This window comes from Bufo gargarizans, chromosome 7, assembly GCF_014858855.1.
Source record: "Bufo gargarizans isolate SCDJY-AF-19 chromosome 7, ASM1485885v1, whole genome shotgun sequence".
In the NCBI taxonomy this organism is placed as follows: domain Eukaryota; kingdom Metazoa; phylum Chordata; class Amphibia; order Anura; family Bufonidae; genus Bufo; species Bufo gargarizans.
This window is the reverse complement of record NC_058086.1, coordinates 44243123-44253181: the sequence shown is the minus strand read 5'-3', so window position 1 is coordinate 44253181 and position 10059 is coordinate 44243123.

Below are 10059 nucleotides of genomic sequence, written 5' to 3'. Positions count from 1 at the left end.
CATGTGCTCTGTGGGGGGGTTAGCTCTTCTCCGGGGGTCATTTACACAAGTATCTTCGCCAGACACCAAGTTTAAGGTCCAAACATCGCTTTTATTTGGCACCTCAGCAAAATAAACATAAAACATACAAAATAAACACCTGCCCGGCTGGGCTCTAACTAAACAAAGTATATCCCTGACTCACCTAAAGCATCGTTCGCACACGGTCATAACATGCGGCTTTCCCAGCCCAATGTCCATCAGCCTCCTGGCTGTACAGAGCACCGTTCACACACTGTCTCAAGTCCAGTACCTTTATGGGGTAGTGTGGCACAGTAGTCCTCCCGACTCTGGCTGTTCCTAACAGCGTACCCAATGTTCCGGCTAGCACCTAGCCCCGTGGCCCTTCAGCCAGCCCTGCTGAGACCACTCGTCCAGAGCCTCCAGCAGGACTCTATTTCACAAAGACTGTCTCCTTCCCCTAGACTGGGACATGGGCATATTCCAAAATCCCATGACTGGAGCATGGGGAACAGGCACCCACCCAACACATTGCCTGTTCCCAGTAAAAGCTCGCCCCAGACTAGCTGGAGCCAGCTAAGCTAAGTATCTTAACTTGGTGGCCACCTATATCTAGGCCTTTACTCCACCAAGGCCGGGCTCCTGGTGCAAACACCCCTTTTTCATGCTTCCCCAGAACTTTACTGCACCCATCACTATTCACATTGCCACAGCTCCTTGAAAAAATCGTCATCCCTTCATCCTTGACAAAGGAGTCTTGAACTAATTAAATTCCAGGATGAACAAATAAATATTAGATCACCGATACCCGGTCACATTACATTCTGTCAGGAAGTAAATCTCTGCACGCTAGTAGTGGATCTGCCAGGAGCAGTTAAAAGAGTGAAGTAGATGATACCTGGTTGACACAAGATATAAATTTATAATTGTCAGACTGCTTCACGTCCTAAGAAGTGAAGACTGGAGAAGCACAATTTGCCACAGGCCGTAGCAATTCCCGTCAGCTACTCCATACTGCATCTTCCGGATCATTCCCACTAATAAAAACGAATTTTACATAAACAAAATATGAATATTAATGAACTGCTAGCGATACAATTTCCTAATATTATAGTTCTTGATATATATTTTAGAATATAAATGTAGACATGGGTCAAATCTCCATTCTTTTCTTTCCACTGCCATGGTGATAAATGATAAAATTTTTGCCACCACTAGAGGGAGCTCAACTCCTACAGATCTCTCTTGCATTGATCTCAAGAATAAATTAGTCTTCAGTAACATCCTAAGTTCCCCCTAGTGGCAGGAAGTTAAACTTTAACCAATCCTGTCAACTCTACTGACAAGTCTGTTTTAGTAACTACTTGCATTAGCAATGCAATAACAATTCTGGAGCATCTATTATTATGACTCTGTGTTGTGCCATTCATCTGTTATTCCTACTAGAAGTTATGAATGAATTGCTAGCAGTTTTCAATGAAGGTCAAGATGGTTGTTATCAATTGGAGATGTGTCACCTTGGCATTATCCAACCAGTGCTTCCAGTATCAGACCGTGCAGGGACACACACCCAACTGGACCTTCATTGCAGACTGCTGACAATTCATTCATGAACTTCTAGTAGGAATAATAGAGCAATGTGTGTGAAAGATAGAACATCATCTAATCTAATACAAGTTAGCGAGACCAATTTAGAGTCAGTTTGGGTTACGTTGCAGCTTGATAATCATAAGGTAACTCGTGTAGGTGATATATAGACCACCTAGCCAAGTCAAAGAATTAGATAATCTACTAGTTGAAGAAATGGCTAAAATGACATTGAAGGGGGAAGTTATCATTATGGGAGACTTCAATCTTCCAGATGTAAACTGGAAAACCAAAATAGCTAGTTCTGCCAGGAGTACAGATATTCTAAATTCCCTACTGGGATTATCTCTACAGCAAGTAGTGGAGGAGCCAACCCGGAGGAGGCCATTTTAGATTTAGTATTCACAAATGGGAATTTGGTATCTGATATTATTGTAGGGGAAAGCTTGGGATCTAGTGATCACCAGTCAGTGTGAGTCACACCACACAAAAACAAAAGTTTTAGATTTTTAGAAAAACTGACTTTTCTAAAATTAGATTAGTGGTATACGAGTCTCTATCAGACTGGAACAGTTTCAATGGAGTCCAGGAGAAATGGGACTACTTAAAAGTGGCACTATTGAAGGCAACAGAAAATTGCATTAGGCTTGTCAGTAAAAGCAAAAAAAGGCAGAGACCACTGTGGTCAGCAGAAGTGGACAAAATCATAAAAAAACAAAAAGATAGCATTTAGTAATTATAAAAAAAAACCGAGGGTGACAGGGAAATTTATAAGATTAGGCAGAGAGAGGCCAAACAAGTTATAAGAGCTTCTAAAGCACAGGCAGAAGAGAAATTAGCTCAGTCAGGGAAAAAAGGCAAGAAGACATTCTTCAGATACATAAATGAAAAAAGGAAATTAAAATAAGGAATTACCAAATTAAAAACTAAAGAAGGAAGGTATATGGAAGAAGATAAAGAACCAGCTGACTGCCTCAATGAATACTGCTGTTCAGTTTTTACAAAGGAAAATGAAGGAAAAGGACCTCAGTTAGGAAAGAAGACTAATGAATCTTTTGACGCATGTGTCTTTACAGAGGAAGAGGTTCTAAGTCAGCTGTCTAAAATGAATACAAATAAGTCACAGGGGCCTGATGGGATACACCCAAAGCTATTAAAAGAGCTCGGCGGTGAACTAACAAAACCATTAACAGATTTATTTAACCAATCACTGGCAACAGGAGTCGTCCCAGAAGATTGGAAATTGGCAAATGTTGTGCCGATTCACAAGAAAGGTAGTAGGGAGGAATCGGGCAACTATAGGCCAGTAAGCCTGACATCAATAGTGGGGAAATTAATGGAAACCATACTTAAGGAGAGGATTGTAAAACATCTAAAATTGCATGGATTGAAAGATGAAAAGCAGCATGGGTTTACTTCAGGGAGATCATGTCAAACTAATCTTATTAATTTTTTTGATTGAGTGACTAAAATAATAGATGCCGGAGGTGCAGTAGACATCGCTTATCTAGACTTTAGTAAGGCTTTTGATACTGTCCCACATAGAAGGCTTATCAATAAACTGCAGTCTTTGTGCTTGGACTCCCATATTGTTGAATGGATTAGGCAGTGGCCGAGGGACAGACAACGAAGGGTTGTAGTCAATGGAGTATATTCAGACCAAGGTCTTGTTACCAGTGGGGTACCTCAGGGATCTGTTCTGGGACCCATATTGTTTAATATCTTTATCAGCAAAATTACAGAATGCCTTGATGGTAAGGTGTGTCTTTTTGCTGATGACACAAAGATTTGTAACAGGGTTGATGTTCCTGGAGGGATACACCAAATGGAAAAGGATTTAGGAAAATTAGAGGAATGGTCAAAAATCTGGCAACTAAAATGTAATGTTGATAAGTGCAAGATAATGCACCTGGGGCGTAAAAACCCAAGAGCAGAATATACAATCAGTGATACAATCCTAACCTCAGTATCTGAGGAAAGGGATTTAGGGATCATTATTTCAGAAGACTTAAAGGTAGGCAGACAATGTCATAGAGCAGCAGGAGATGCTAGCAGAATGCTTGGGTGTATAGGGATAGGCATTACCAGTAGAAAGAGGGAGGCGCTCATGCCGCTCTACAGAGCACTAGTGAGACCTCATCTGGAGTATTGTGCGCAGTACTGGAGACCATATCTCCAGAAGGATATTGATACTTTGGAGAGAGTTCAGAGAAGAGCTACTAAACTAGTACATGGTTTGCAGGATAAAACTTACCAGGAAAGATTAAAGGACCTTAACATGTATAGCTTGGAAGAAAGACGAGACAGAGGGGAGATGATAGAAACATCTACATAAAGGGAATCAACAAGGTAAAAGAGGAGAGATTTAAAAGAAGAAAAACTGCTACAAGAGGACATAGTTTTAAATTAGAGGGGCAAAGGTTTAATAGTAATATCAGGAAGTATTACTTTACTGAGAGAGTAGTGGATGCATGGAATAGCCTTCCTGCAGAAGTGGCAGCTGCAAATACAGTGAAGGAGTTTAAGCATGCATGGGACAGGCATAAGGCCATCCTTCATATAAGATAGGGCCAGGGGCTATCCATAGTACTCAGTATATTGGGCAGACTAGATGGGCCAAATGGTTCTTATCTGCCGACACATTCTATGTTTCTATGTTTCGATGGCATAGCATAAAGCTACAAGAATAGATGTTCCAGAATTTGTATATGGTGGATGCAAGTAGTCACTAAAATCAAATATGTCCGGAGTTGGAGAGCTCCTCTTTAACTCTTTCTGTGTGAAGAGAAGAAGGTGATTTGGAGCAGATATATTATGAAATGAACCAGTCTAGAAGTCTGGACCTACAGTAGATAAAACAAAAGAAGGTTAATTAGTTTAATAGGTAATGTTACAGTAATTGGGATCTGAAGATGCAATTTGTGGAGAGAACACATTGCAGACATGTAGCACTGTTAGGAAGGGGTCTAGCAGCAGCTTTGCAGCATGTAGTGTAGACTTTCATTCTGGTCATGTGACTCATGTCCCTAGACAGAACAGATACAGTAATTCAAACTTTAGTGCCCCACTCACACCTGCTATTGTGCACCCCCCCCCCCATGAATGCCACCTATGTGTCCCGTTCCTGACCTCCGGCTCTATCACCACCAGCACTTTCCTGCTGGGACCACTGGTGCACTCTCATGCGCTGACCCCTCTCCACCCTCGATGGGCTAGCATGCCAAAGTCCAGTTCTCCAGCCAGTGCTCAGCCTAAGAAATAAGGTTCTTTAGGTGCCTTTTAGAGGCTAAGGGGTACTTCTTCTCCTTGTGCAAGCACGCTGCCTACCTCTGCCCTATGACTTCTTCTACTACCATCTGTGCAGCTCTCGTCTGCTGCTGCTAATGGAGACTAGTCCCAGGGTTAGATTTCTTCTTCCTTCTGGAGGAGAGATTATTGGGATGAAAAGGTTGGAGTACTTTTGGGAAAGGAGAGGTTTATAGATCCCTTCCCTCTTTTTAATAACCGAGGATATCTAAATCTAGAGCTCAGATTTAAAGGGAACATCCAATGAAGACTCAGACTGAAATCAGTTGGTGCCCATTGCCTTCAGTGGATGGGTCTGGTCCATGGGCTCTTGGCTTAAGGTAATAGCCGACAGTCCGAACAGGTTAAGGGAGCTCTGCTATATTAGGTTTACTTGATCCTAAAACATATTCCATGGGACACCTCATCTGTATAAATAGATTAATTAAAGGTGCACCTCTTATCACAAGAGAAGCGTATATTTGTTGTATATCTCTCTCTGAATAACACCAAGGTTGCGACTTTTCCATATAACACTTTATTTGAATATAATTGATGTTTTGATTACGATGAATTTCTGCAAGAAAGGGGGGGGGAGCCTTATCTATAAGTATCTATAGAAAATATGTGCTGAAACTCTGGTGATTTACAGTAATGAAAGTTCTACAGTAATTATAAATTGCAAATAAGGCTACTTTCACATCTGCATTTATGCTGGATCCATCATGGATCAGCAAAAAAACGCTTCCGTCATGATAATACAACCGGCTGCATCCGTTATGATCTGTTGTATTCTCTCTAAAATAACCATGAAAGATCCGCCACTAAAACCATTGTAAGTCAATGGGTGCCGGATCCGTTTTCTTTTGTGTCCGAGAAAATGAATCCGGCACCACTGACTTTCATTGTATTTCATGCTGGATCCGTCTTGCTCCGCATTAAAAAAATGCTGCTTTCAGCTTTTCTCTGTCCAGCATGGGAACGCAGCCAAACGGAACAGAATTCATTTTTGGTGCACTCCGCTCCATTCAGTTCAGTTTTGTGCTCATTGACAATGAATGGGGACAAAACTGAAGCATTTGCCTCTGGTGTTGAGATCCTATGACAGATCTCGATACCGAAAAGGAAAAGTGCAGATGTGTTGAAGGCTGACCCATTTAGGGCTCTTTCACACCTGCGTTCTTTTCTTCCGGCATAGAGTTCCGTCGTCGGGGCTCTATGCCGGAAGAATCCTGATCAGTTTTATCCTAATGCATTCTGAATGGAGAGAAATCCGTTCAGGATGCATCAGGATGTCTTCAGTTCCGGACCGGAGCGTTTTTTGGCCGGAGAAAATACTGCAGCATGCTGCGCTTTTTGCTCCGGCCAAAAATCCTGAAGACTTGCCGCAAGGCCGGATCCGGAATTAATGGCCATTGAAAGGCATTGATCCGGCCTTAAGCTAAACGTCATTTTGGCGCATTGCCGGATCCGACGTTTAGCTTTTTTAGAGTGGTTACCATGGCTGCTGGGATGCTAAAGTCCTGGCAGCCATGGTAAAGTGTAGCGGGGAGCGGGGGAACAGTATACTTACCGTCCGTGCGGCTCCCGGGGCGCTCCAGAGTGACGTCAGGGCGCCCCAGGCGCATGGATCACGTGATCACATGGCACGTCATCCATGCGCATGGGGCGCTCTGACGTCACTCTGGAGCGCCCCGGGAGCCGCGCAGACTGTAAGTATACCACTCCCCGCTCCTAATATGGCAACCAGGACTTTAATAGCGTCCTGGCTGCCATAGTAACACTGAACGCATTTTGAAGACGGATCCGTCTTCAAATGCTTTCAGTACACTTGCGTTTTTCCGGATCCGGCGTGTAATTCCGGCAAGTGGGAGTACACGCCGGATCCGGACAACGCAAGTGTGAAAGAGGCCTAAGTGATACATATTATGAAAAATCTAATAGCTTGACACCTATGCATTGGCCTAAGAGAAAACACGTCCGCTTTCTTCCAGAAACAGCTCCACGCCTGTCCGTGGGTTGCCTCTGGTAGGGTAGCCCAGCTGTTAACCTGCAATATCACACACAAAACCTGTGGACAGGTGCGGCACCGTTTTTGCAGGAATGCTGCCATGTTTTTCTAATCCTGGCCAACTGCTTTAACCTATTGGATCTTTTGTATTTACATCCAGTTACAGTACGTGAAATTCAATTTTAGACATCTACCATGATCATAATTTATAGCTCTGAGCTGGGTGCAGGGAATTGCATCGATCCGGGGCTACGATTTATATGGCGGTCACTGTACTGATTTCCAGGAAGGTAATAAATGATACTATATTTTCATGTGCAGGTTCTTCATCATCTCGTCCATCAGTCCATATGATACCTGGAATACAATCATTGTAAAATGATTTGCCCATTGTATTTTGTATTTCTTACTTTTTTTATTCATTTTTATTTTATTTATTTTTTTGGGGATGGATGTAAATGATCTGTGCATTAGAACAGGCAGGTTATAGAGGGTCATACATGAGGAGGAGTCTCGGGAGAGAGAGAACCATCTGCTGCCCGAGCGGGGGTTCAGCTGTGATTTTCTGTGACTGTGGACATGGGGAGATGGATGCTGTGACTTGTCAGGGCAATTAGCAAGTTGTGTCAGTGTGTCAGCATTCGCTCTATGCCAAGGAACAGTACATATCATTATTACATTTATAACTGACTTCCAAATTTCCCGGAAGCTTAGTCACTCTACTATAATCAGTGAGACAGAAATATCTGTTATCACATTAAGGGGATTATATGGGATAATGAAACCCTGCTGTAAATTATAAAGTGTATTACAAGGTACCATGTAGCATGTCTGCCGGCTGAGTGCTTCTATACAGGTAATGGAGCTCTATCACTATATACTGTATAAATATTTATTTATATTTGTCCCCGTTGTTTGCTCAATTCTAATGTATTAATTTATATCTATATTTATTTATATTTGTCCCGGTTTTCTAATTTCCTATGTATTTATTTATATTATAAATATATTTATTTAGATTTTGTTTGCTACATTTAAAGCTTATAAATTGCCCATTGACAGTGGGTGATAATCTATATATGGAACCTGGATGATAAAGCTACTGATAGTGATAGGGACTCTAGATTATGAGCCCCACTGTGGACAGTGAGTGATAATAATGTCTGTAAAGCGCTGCAGAATAGGTCAGTGCTATATAAGTGAGTAAAATATAAAACTGTGGCCCCTTTCAGCAGCTATCTGACGCCAGCACACTGCTAACCCCCCCATCCCTGGTGGTGCTCCCACGTGACTCAAGCACATTTTGCTAACACTATACTGCCTACAGGTCTAGGTTGTAAATCTCCTGTTAAAACTGGAATGGGACCCCAGCTCTGCAGGGGCCCCATATGCTACGCATCTTTCAACTTAGAAGTGAATGAGCTACACAGCTGCAAACTCATCTCTTCTACATTTGTACCTGTTCTCCAAAAAATAAAAATTAAATAGCCACCTAAAAAAACGTTTTCTAAAAACACCGTCATTGCTTCTATCCCCAGCCCCTGTATAGCTGTACCATTTGCCATTCAAGGGAAAGCTGGGTGGTAGTACCGGTAGGTCTATCACATGAACAGAGATAACCAAGACGTGGCTGGATAAAATATCTTGGGTTACTTTCACACTTGCGGCAGAGTGATCCGGCAAGCAGTTCCGTCGCTGAAACTGCCTGCTGGATCCGGAAAAGCGTATGCCAACTGATGGCATTTATAAGACTGATCAGTCAAAAAAATGCATTGAAATGCTGGATCCGTCTCTCCAGTGTCATGCATTTGTCAGGCATTAATTTTTTTCACCTTTTCATGCGCAGACCGGAAGGACGGATCCGGCTTTTCGGTATTTTGAATGCCGGATCTGGCACTAATACATTCCTATGGGAAAAAATGCCGGATCCGGCATTCAGGCAAGTCTTCAGTTTTTTTGGCCGGATATAAAACCGTAGCATGCTACGGTTTTATCTTTTGCCTGATCAGTCAAAACGACTGAACTGAAGACATCCTGAACTGAATGCTCTTCAGAATGCATTAGGATAAAACTGATCAGTTCTTTTCCGGCATTGAGCCCTTTTGACGGAACTCGGCGCCGGAAAAGAAAAACGCTAGTGTGAAAGTACCCTAACATCTGGTCAGAAGAGGACTACTCGAGGGCTTATTCCGCTTCTTGGAGGAAGGCTTCCTGGTGACTCCACTATGCTATATGCTCCATGTCTCTTTATGAAGCTGCTGCCTATGGAAACCTAGGGGAGGATGGTGCACTCTGGTTGTCGTTACGCACCAGGCATTTCCATGAATCGCACCGGGGAGATAATTGCACCCTTTATAAAGGGGAGCTGGTGTCAGAGTCAGACAGGCACCATTGTGCAAGTTAAGGAAATCTATCCTTTTGTTCCGGGCTGGGGAAAAGCTTTCAATTCCCAGAGCGCTGTGCACAGAGGCTGCCTGACAGCGCCGTGACTGCATATCCAGATGGAAGGGGGGGGAGAACGGGGCGGTTTGGGGTGGGTTTGAAATCTGCGGGTGTGTGACTGGAGGTAGCCTGTGTCTTATGAATGGGGCTTGATACACTCCAGCAGCAGGCCAGCTGTAACGTAAGCACATTGGCTCCTAATACAGGACAATAGGGGATCAGGATAGGAACCCGCACCATCACCACTACCACCATCACCTCTATGGTGCCAGTTTTCGTTACACCGAAGAGATCGTAATGAACAGATACGAGAGGTCTCCTTGCTGAATGGGTGAGTCCGGGGTCTTATCCCTCTACGTGTTTCATTGCTTCCACGCTCGGTGCAGCTCATTGAACGTCTACATAAGCAGGGATGGCATCGGCCATCACAGCTCCATACATGCACACCTTCAAACTTCATAGAATTCTTGATTGTTGGAGCTGAGATCACAGATTTTGGGAGGGGAGCACCATGACGCTGTTGCTGCCACCGCTGTCCTAAGGGAACTTTCACGGAAAGCAAATCTCAAATAGGAATCTGTTGTATTGTGGATGTTATTGTACACTTGTTGGAGATACATAGTCACTGGGAGGCGTATGTCTTATTATTATACCTCTTCTGTACGTAACCCAATCTAACGTTGATGTGTTATGTAATTGTGCATGCTTTTCCTTGCTGGGCTTACATGGTTTCT